At 48.2% G+C, this 8,842-nt stretch overlaps 1 long non-coding RNA gene across 2 annotated transcripts in view; it reads right to left on the reverse strand.

Annotated features, from left to right (window-relative positions):
• Positions 1-8,634, reverse strand: part of LOC309614526 — a 34,022-nt gene extending 25,388 nt beyond the window's left edge. For both annotated transcript variants that reach the window (XR_014236238.1, XR_014236239.1), the window contains exons 1-2: positions 8,555-8,634; positions 7,688-7,912 (exon numbers count right to left, since the gene is read on the reverse strand). This is a non-coding gene — a long non-coding RNA (uncharacterized lncRNA). The remainder of the gene's footprint in view (positions 1-7,687; positions 7,913-8,554) is intronic.
• Between the last annotated feature and the right edge of the window lie 208 nt (positions 8,635-8,842).

An 8,842-nucleotide genomic window follows, 5' to 3' on the forward strand; every position in this document is an offset into this window, starting at 1 on the left:
CGTCAAAGAGAACACTTGACATTCTTCTCACATTTTAACTTTACTTGTGTGACTCACCTCTGCTTTCATTCAAGCTACAGTTTTTGTGCAAACTGGGAAGGTGAGAAGATCACTGGGTAGGATTCAAAGGAACAATTCTATTCCTAGCTCCTCCACTTATTAAATGATCATGGTTATGCAACTTAACCCCTCAAAGCCTGTTTTTAATTATAAAGTAGAGATAGGGTTATTCTGCATAAAGCACAAGGAAGTTAACGTGACCAAATGAGATGTTATCGTAGGAAGTACTTTGACAAAATCAAAGGCTCGTGCACATTTTTACATTATTGCCATCAGCACAAAGCGATCTTTTAACATGCTGCATAGATTTTGAAATCAGAAGAAAAACTGTACCTTCGAAATGAAGCTGGTTTCAAACTTTGCTGTTTTATTGAAAATATTTGTGTGTCGGTTCTAATTTTATTTACTTTTATCTCTTTACCTACTCCCTCTGCTGTTCAACTGTCCTGGTTTTCATATTCTGTTAAACTGGGGGGTGAGGGGTAGGGGTCAGGAATAAAATCAAAGAGGATTCACCTCTGTGCCTCCTGAAATATTCTTGTATTGAAATTATCTATTTCTAAGGGTAGATTATTCAATCATTCTGTATTTTTTGGGGTAGTTTATAGAACTAGGCTTTGATGTTCTTTTAAAACCTCACTCTTTGGGTGCAGTCTAAAAGCTTTTCATTTTAATGGCACATGCTTTAAAAACGCCAGAAATTGAAGGAAGTCTTATAAAACAAAGGAGTCAGTCAGAGATGGTGGTACTAGATTCAGGATGTATTGTGGCTTCTCCACTCAGGGGATGTTTGTTTCTAGACTCTGAGTGCTAACTGAATAATCATGAAATTTATTGCAAAACAAGAAACATTTTTGGCAAGCACTGCCTCCAAATCCAAAGCTTGTTCTGAGTCTGAACTCTTTGGAACCATGAACTGCTAAGTTTTGTTAAACTCAGTGACTATATTGATCTTAAAAGTGCACGGTGCTACGTAGTATTCAAAGGAATCCGCCAGCTCTAGATTTATTATACCTTGAGTGCTGTCACTTTGCTCATAATTTTGCTTTAAGAAGTATGTGAGATTAAAGGGAAAGAAAATGCTTTTAAAGTCGATATATCAAATATAACTACTGTTTCAAGTCAATGCTACCTTTCAAACACATGCTAACATTCTATCAGCATCTTTTCTGGTCCCAAGCCCGCCCGTTCGCATCTGCTTCTTTACTGTGAAATGTGCCGTATTCTTAATTCATTCAGCCAATATATGTGTTGTAGATGCTGGATACTATATGGGGAATATCAGCAGTAATGTCATTGTATTTATTAAGTCAAAATGCTTTTCACTCTTTGCACACAGGAGGGTGCCTTTGGTGAGGTCGAGTGAGTGAGTGAGGGGGTGACAGGGGTTTGTGTCCGTGAGAGGCCCTGGCCACACTCTGGGGTCCTGCACGGCCTCTTCTGGGCCATTTGAGGACAAGGCAGAAAGCCATTCAGGGACCAGGAGTCCCTCAGTCCCTGGGAAACCAGTTATCCCCCAAACCAGGAGTCCATCAATTCCTCAATGGACAGTGCCTTTGTAAACCTGCCCTAAATGTCCTTGCGCGCTAAGTTGTGCATCAGTGGTCATGGTTATTCCTGAGGATTAAAAGCTCCTGGCTTTTTCGTTCTCCGTTGAAACTCATGCTTTTATACATAAAGTGAAATCCTGTGAACTCTAAGCAATACTTCACACGTCCTCATGTTTTTAAAATGGCTTTTCCGATGCAGTTCTCAGAGGCTGGGGATCTGCCGTCCTTCCGCTTCGCTCCAAGCCAGTGTCTTCAAGGAGCAAAGACAGGCGTGGAGAGAGGCACGTTCCTCTCCCCCAGACCCACTCGGGCTGCAGCGTCTCAGAGACGGAGGGATGGGTTTAGAAAATGTCTATGAAACGGATCCCCAGGGGGATCCCCTTCTTACTGTGCCTTTGCTAAGCCACGCGAGGAGGATACAAACACTGGGGGAGAGACGAAAGTTCCCAGAGACTCCATCTTAGTAGCGATGAAGATGTAAGGCATTGAACGTCTGAGACCCCACTGGTTGGACAGAAAACAAACCAGACAGAAAGAAAGAAAAAAATAAATAAAAGAATCCCTTGACATTTTCATATGTCTCTGCAAAAGACTTTCGACAAATGCAATTACGCGAGCTACGATACCACTAGGAACCGCGTGGAAGGTTTTGACTCTCCTCTCTCATGGGCTGAGACACAATGCGTGTGGTGTGTGTGACCCCCCGGACCGGCAGGATTGGGTCCGCCGGCCGTTTCTCCCCACAGCCAGTGAGGACACGCCTTGGACACTATCCGGTCTAGTCATGACCTCCGGTGTGTGGAGTTGTTTGTTTTAACCTCACTGGAAACCTCCTAAGGGTGATGATCGAAAGGGAGCAGGCCCTCTGCTTGGGGTGCCTGCGTGTGGATATTGTTCTAGGCACTAATGTTTCACCAGGACATCCCACAGGCAAGCTCTTCCCTTGGACACCAAGGCCAGGCAAGACAGCAACTTTTCAGGTTCAATCCAGGCGCTGGGAAGACAAGGGATCAAACCCAAACGCGTCATCTTCCAAAATGAGCTTAAAGGAAGTAACAACCGCCTTCCTTCTGTGTGGATGCGGGTTAAACGCGACCCGGGGGACAGAAGAGCAGGTCCTGCCCAGAGCCGCCTTGCAGCCGGCTGAGCTCACCTAGCAGAGACCCCGCGTGGATCAGGCATGGGGGTCCTGAGACGAGACAGACCAGCACCTTGAACTCCGGAACTGAGAGATTTAGTAAAAGTCTGTCGATAAGGTGTGGGGAGAGCTGAGTGAACCAGCAAAGGATGAGTTCAGTACCGCAGTGAGGGACGCAGGAGAGAGGGGTTCTGTCACCCCTTGACCTGAAGGGAAGAGGGAGGAGGGAGCTCTGTCATTCTGGGAGGACGGCCGCACAGAGAGGGCCTGGGCGGGAGCTGCCCCTTTGGCGGGGGTTGCAGGCCGACCGCGGTGCCCAGGCTGGAGAGCGCTGGGTAACATCGGGACCTCACTCTCCACCTGCCCTCCGATCTCTCCCAGGTGCCTTCCAGACCTGGACCCAGCCGAACTCTCCCTACTCAGAGCGGGTGGAGAGTGACGTGCATGGGGAAACAGAGAGCATCCACGTGGGGTAGGAAGACCGGAAAGCTGGTGTCCTTGTGCCCCTGGGCTGAGTCCTTTACCTTCAAACATCACAGGAGCTGAAAGCCTGGGACCTTGGCTAGTACAGATGGACCCTCACCTTCAGAGCGTGCACGTCTCCCACCCAGCAGCCGGCCCAGACGGGTGGGCCTCTCTGTTCCCTGCAGTGCTATACAAAGGGACTTCCCTGGGGTGCAGTGGTTAAGACTTTGGACTTCCAATGCAGGGGGCACGAGTTGGATCCCTGGTGGGGGAACTAAGATCCCGCATGCCACCTGGCACAGCCAAAAAATGAAATGAAATGAAGTGAAATAAAATAAAGTAAAATAAAATGTGAGACATAGCCTTGCCACCAGCCACCTGACACAGCCCTGTCTCCCGGGTAAGATGTCCTTCAACAGAGAACTCAGTATCAACTTTCGTGATGCTGTATTACCTGTTTATTTCAGTTCTGATGTTCAACTATAAATCACGATCTTAATCCTATATAACGCCCGGACCCCAGTGACGTTCTCCTTGTCAAATGTCCTATTTCACATTCTGTGCCATGTGGAAACTGTTGATTACCTCTCCTTCCTAGATTCTCTGTTCTCTTGATTTCTCTGAGTCTGATTCTCCTTCTCCTCCTTCCTCTATGCCTGTCATCAGTCCCCTTTGCTGAGCCCCTATTAAATGGTGTGGTTTCTGCAGCGTCTTCTCATTAGCTTGGTGTTCTCCCATGCTCATCTTGGTGCCCTTATTCCCGCCCCTGGCTCTACCTGCCCCTTATCTCTCCAACACGGGCACTCCCAGCAGCAGAGGGTCCTACACCACACACATACACACACACACACACACACACACGCCTCACCGGCGCCTCAAACACAGCCTCGCAGAACCTGAGCTCATTACGTTCTCCCCACGTTGCTGTGATCGCTCCTGTAGTTCCTATTTCAGTTAATGGAACCGCCCTGCACCTGGTCACCCAAGCACAAGCCTAAAGTACTTCTAGGCTCATCCTCCTCCTTAGCTTCCATGTTTATTCAAACCACAAGTCTTGCCAATCTAATCTCCTAAATGGTCCTCAAAACGATCATCTCCTCGCTGCTCTCTCAGCAATCGCCTTGCTTTCGGGTTGGATCATCCCTCACCTAGACCATGACGACAACTCTAGCACTGCTCTCTCCCCCAACATGCCCCCCCCCCCCCCCGGTCCCACCCATCTCCATCCTGCAGGCCACTCAAGCCCCAGCCCCGCCCCGCCGTCCGGGCACCAGCGGCCTCTTTGCGTCCGTCTCCCTCCAACCTCCCCCAGTTCTCACCTCAGCACCATCGCCCTGGTAACACTGCAGACACACGAGCACCTCGGCTCAGCTTTCACACCTCTGCACAAGTGCTTCCGTGCCTTTTCTTCCCGGTAAATCTTGTTCAAACGCCGGTCCCTACCTGGACGCCCACTTTTCCTCTACGACCGGAGATAATCCTGACTCCTTTGCACTAATTCTGTCCAATTAGTCCTTTGGACTAATCAGTCTTTTATGCCATGTGTTGCTTTGTGTTGCCGTACTTTCTCTCACTCCATAACCTAGGGCCTGACATGGGAGTGGCACTGAATTTACAAATCCACGTATTCAGTTTGATCAAGAATTTCAGTGCAGAAGTAAAGGAGCTGTTACAGTGGAGGATTACTGGACTGAATGTCAATATTATGACATAGTATGAGTGTGTTTCATGTTTCGTAATTGCAATCATTGTTGCTTTTGTTGTGGTCATCCATGTACAATGCTTGGTGTCAGTCGATTTATCTCTTGTAAAAATAAAATACAGTGTGTGTGTGTGAAAAAAAAAAAAAAAAAAAGAATTTCAGTGCAGGAAGTTTCAGGTTTAAGTCCCTGCCCTGTGACCACGGGAAAGTCCTCACTTGCATAAGACGCAGGTATGGGGCGCATTAAGATGCCCTTTGTTTATAACAGTGTGTGATGCTGATTCAGTGTGAAGCTCCCACGTCTGCTCTTGTCTCTCCAATGCATTCTACTCACTAAAGATGAGTGATGTCTCAAAACTCCCAGATCTGAGTATGCCACCACCCCCTGCCTGATATCCTCCAGTGTCTGTTGCTCTTAGGCTGAAATCCAAGCGTTTGTGAGAGCCCAGCGTGATCTGGGCCTCGGCTGCCCCTTTATCTGGTGTCACACCTCCCCGGTCCCCAGACTCAGGTTCCCCGACCTCCCCCAGGCCCACGTATGTGTCCTCTCCTGCCCATCACGGCCGTCACGTGTGGTTCCTGCTGAGGACGGTCCCTTTCTTCCTCTTCACCTGGAGAACTCCCACACAGTCTTCAAATGTCAGCTTCAATGCCACTTCGTACTGAGTCGGGGTCCCTGACGCCTGGTCTTCAGGGCCCCTACAGACAAGTGCAGTGTGTACACCTGCAATAGCTCACAGGCTTCCTTCACGCCAAAGACAGAAGGGGACTTGAATCTTTAACATGGCAATTTGCTGACAGACATTAATTAGTAAAGTGTCTGGAAGAAGGGGCACCATTTTCCATCTCGCACAAACTTGCTGCCTTGGCTGTTGGCTTGTCTGTTTTATTAAACACTTTTCCTCTATAACACTTACCAGGGTTAGCTGTGTTTATTAATTAATTACTTGTAAAGGTAAAAAAATTAGATCTGTCTCTCACACCAGATTGCACATTCTCTTTGGGAAGGGACTGCCTTTGCCTTGTTTATTTTTGGACCCTCAAAATCCTGCCTCTTCATCTTCCACTTGGGGACATTGAGCAACATCTGAGGAGTGAAGTGATCTGGGGGTGCTGCGTTCTGGCTTTCTCGAGGCTGCACTGGCCGCACCCAGGGTCTACGCAAATGAAACTGCTCCCTTCAGCTCTACACCCACTGCAGGTTTCTGTCTACCGCTGGAGACATGAGAAAGCAAACTGACACAGTTTGCCGGTGGGTTCTCTAGTCTATGTGACAGAAATGCCAAAGCACCCATCACCCAAGATGCTCGTAGCACTAATCAATAAAAATCACTGAACACATGCTCAGCTTTACAAGAGCTTTACTTGTAGTTATAAGCGTAGTGTTTGCATTGAGCAGAATGGCAGGTGGGGATAAAGTGCTAGTAAGTTTAATAACCTGTTTTACATCAGTGTATAACAGTGTACAGAATGTCAACAGCTTATTTTTCCTTCCTATTTTATAAGCTTTACTCCAATAGCATGATAACATTTCATGACAACCTGACTCCACGTAGGTAGCTTTCCTCTCTGTGTCCAGAGACACAGGCCAGATTCTCAGGGCAACCAGAGCTGCCTAAAGGCTTCTTAATGCTCTGCCCATTTTGGCTTCACTTTATTTTGGCCATTAATTTGGTAAAAAATAGGAGTACTCAGATGAAACAAAACTACTTTTATCATAATTAGTAATTTTTTGCCTTCAAAGACTGTCCCAACTAGTAGAGGTTTCTTACCGACGATCAGAATTAGAACATCATTTTGCAGTCTAAAAGATACGTGCAGCGTGTACACCTGCAAGAGCTCATAGGCTTCCTTCATCAAAGACAGAAGGGTCTGAGTCCTGCATTCTGTTTCCATTAGAGAGGTATTTTTCCAGCAAAATCCCTCCTAACACACACACTATATATATAGTGTGTATATATATATATATATATATATATATATGGGAAAGGGCGATCAAGAATTTGAATTATTGGAATTGTACCAACTTTTGGACACTTCTTTCAAGTTTTTCACTTTAAAACTTTCCTTAAATCTTTTCAAGTAATGCCCTTCCCTTTCTTCTTTTTTGCTCTTGCTAAATATCCCCGCCTATATTGTTTTGTCTTTTGGGGAAGAGATGCTCTGCTTTTGTTCCTTTACATGAAATCATTCTGTTCAATCAACATGTGGTAAGAGACAGAAACACCTGTGTTTGAACCCAGCTCTAACATTACCAGCTGTGCAAGCCACCTGTGTGCACAAAAAACAAAAACAAAACAAACAAACAAACAAAACCCCTATGTGATAAATAAGTGCAAGAGGAGGATAGAAATTGTCAACATCCTTTCAAAAGTGTGCAGCACAGAGGCAGCTGTATCTCAGTGCTGAATTCACAGATAAATAGACAGATAGGTAGTAGGTTGATAGATAGATAATCATGCCCTTCTCAGTTATTTTCCTTTAATGTATTATTTCGACTTTCTTTCTGACTTGGATACTGCTCAGTTTTTGTGAACTTCAAACAAACGTCTTGCTGGGCTTCTCTGGTGGCAGCCTGGGATCCCACCATCAAGAAGTGAGCCCCCAGACATCTGCAGAAGATTCGACATTTGTCTGCCATCTTCCTGACAGACAGGGACCCTCAGACCCATGGAGGTCACAGCATTCCGATGTTTTGTGAAAGCAGATGTCATCTTCTAATGAAAATCTGCAGTCAGACTTAAAAGAAATATAAGATTTATCAAAACTTACTTTCAAGACTCCTAGGGCACCAGGGTTGAAGGGATGCTGCTGGACTCATATCACGCTTCTCAGAAGAGCCGCACATTTCCAGGCTGGGGTAAGACGCTGGTGGGCACGTCCCTCTTTGGGGGTCACAGTGTCTTGGAAGAGGTAGGGGTTCCCTTCTGCTATCAGCCAGCGGATGGAATGACTGTATGGGCCATGATGGTGCCCAGGTGTGGGCACCGATATGATCTGTGGGAAGCAAGGGAGGGCCCGTGTTTGTCTCAAAAAGTCAGTCAGTCTTAGACAGGAGACCACTCAGGAAACTCAGGCATCTTGCCTCCAATACCCAACTGGGAAAGGGGAACCTCCCCAGGCTCCTTGAGGACCTCATCTCAGTGGCTGGGTCCTGCTCCCTTCCTCCAGCTGACCTCGGCTTTTCTACCTTTTGGTCGCTGTGCTGAGGGCTTCTTTCACCAGCAGAACCTGCTCCTGGCACTGGCAGAGTTAGCCGAAGGAAGAAGGCTGATCGAATTTCCTTGCGGGGCTCAGGCCCTCGGAGATTTTAGAGAAAAGGTGCCGTAGTGAGGGACCGTGAGGGCTGCAGAGATTAATTAACGCGGGAGAAAGAGACACGGTCACCTACCTGCACCTACACCGAGGCCTGGGTAAGGCGGGGGTCTTGCTTTTCCGCAGGTAGCACCACGAAACACAGGTGCTGCCTTAAGGTGCATTCTGTGCGTGGTCTCCGACAGAGGAGACTGAAAGGGACGGAATATTCTATTTCTGTATATTCAGTCATTTAAATGTTGTGATTTGGTCTTATTCCAACTGGATAATTTCGCTACTGTATTTGGACGGGCCACTCGAATAGAATTACGATTTCCCCCTCACCTGAAGGCGGACGTGTCCTGAGAGCTGGGCCGGCAGCAGCCCTAGACACACGGCGAGTTCCCCAGCGGCGGACTCGTGCTGGACCGGCGCGCCCTTCCCGACGCCCAGCGGCTCAGGTCAGGCGGCGGTCAGGCGGCGGGGCGGCGGGGGCCGTCGGAGCGAGGCTGCGCGCGGGCCCGGGGCGCCGCGGGCCCAGGTGGGCGGGCCGGCCGGCCGGGGCGGGGTCCCTGGCGCCCGCGCGTCCTCGCGGCGTCCCGGGGGCTCAGCTGCCTCCGCTCGTGGGAGCCG

The sequence above is a fragment of the Balaenoptera borealis genome (assembly GCF_965194805.1).
Source record: "Balaenoptera borealis genome assembly, chromosome: 17".
Taxonomy (NCBI): domain Eukaryota; kingdom Metazoa; phylum Chordata; class Mammalia; order Artiodactyla; family Balaenopteridae; genus Balaenoptera; species Balaenoptera borealis.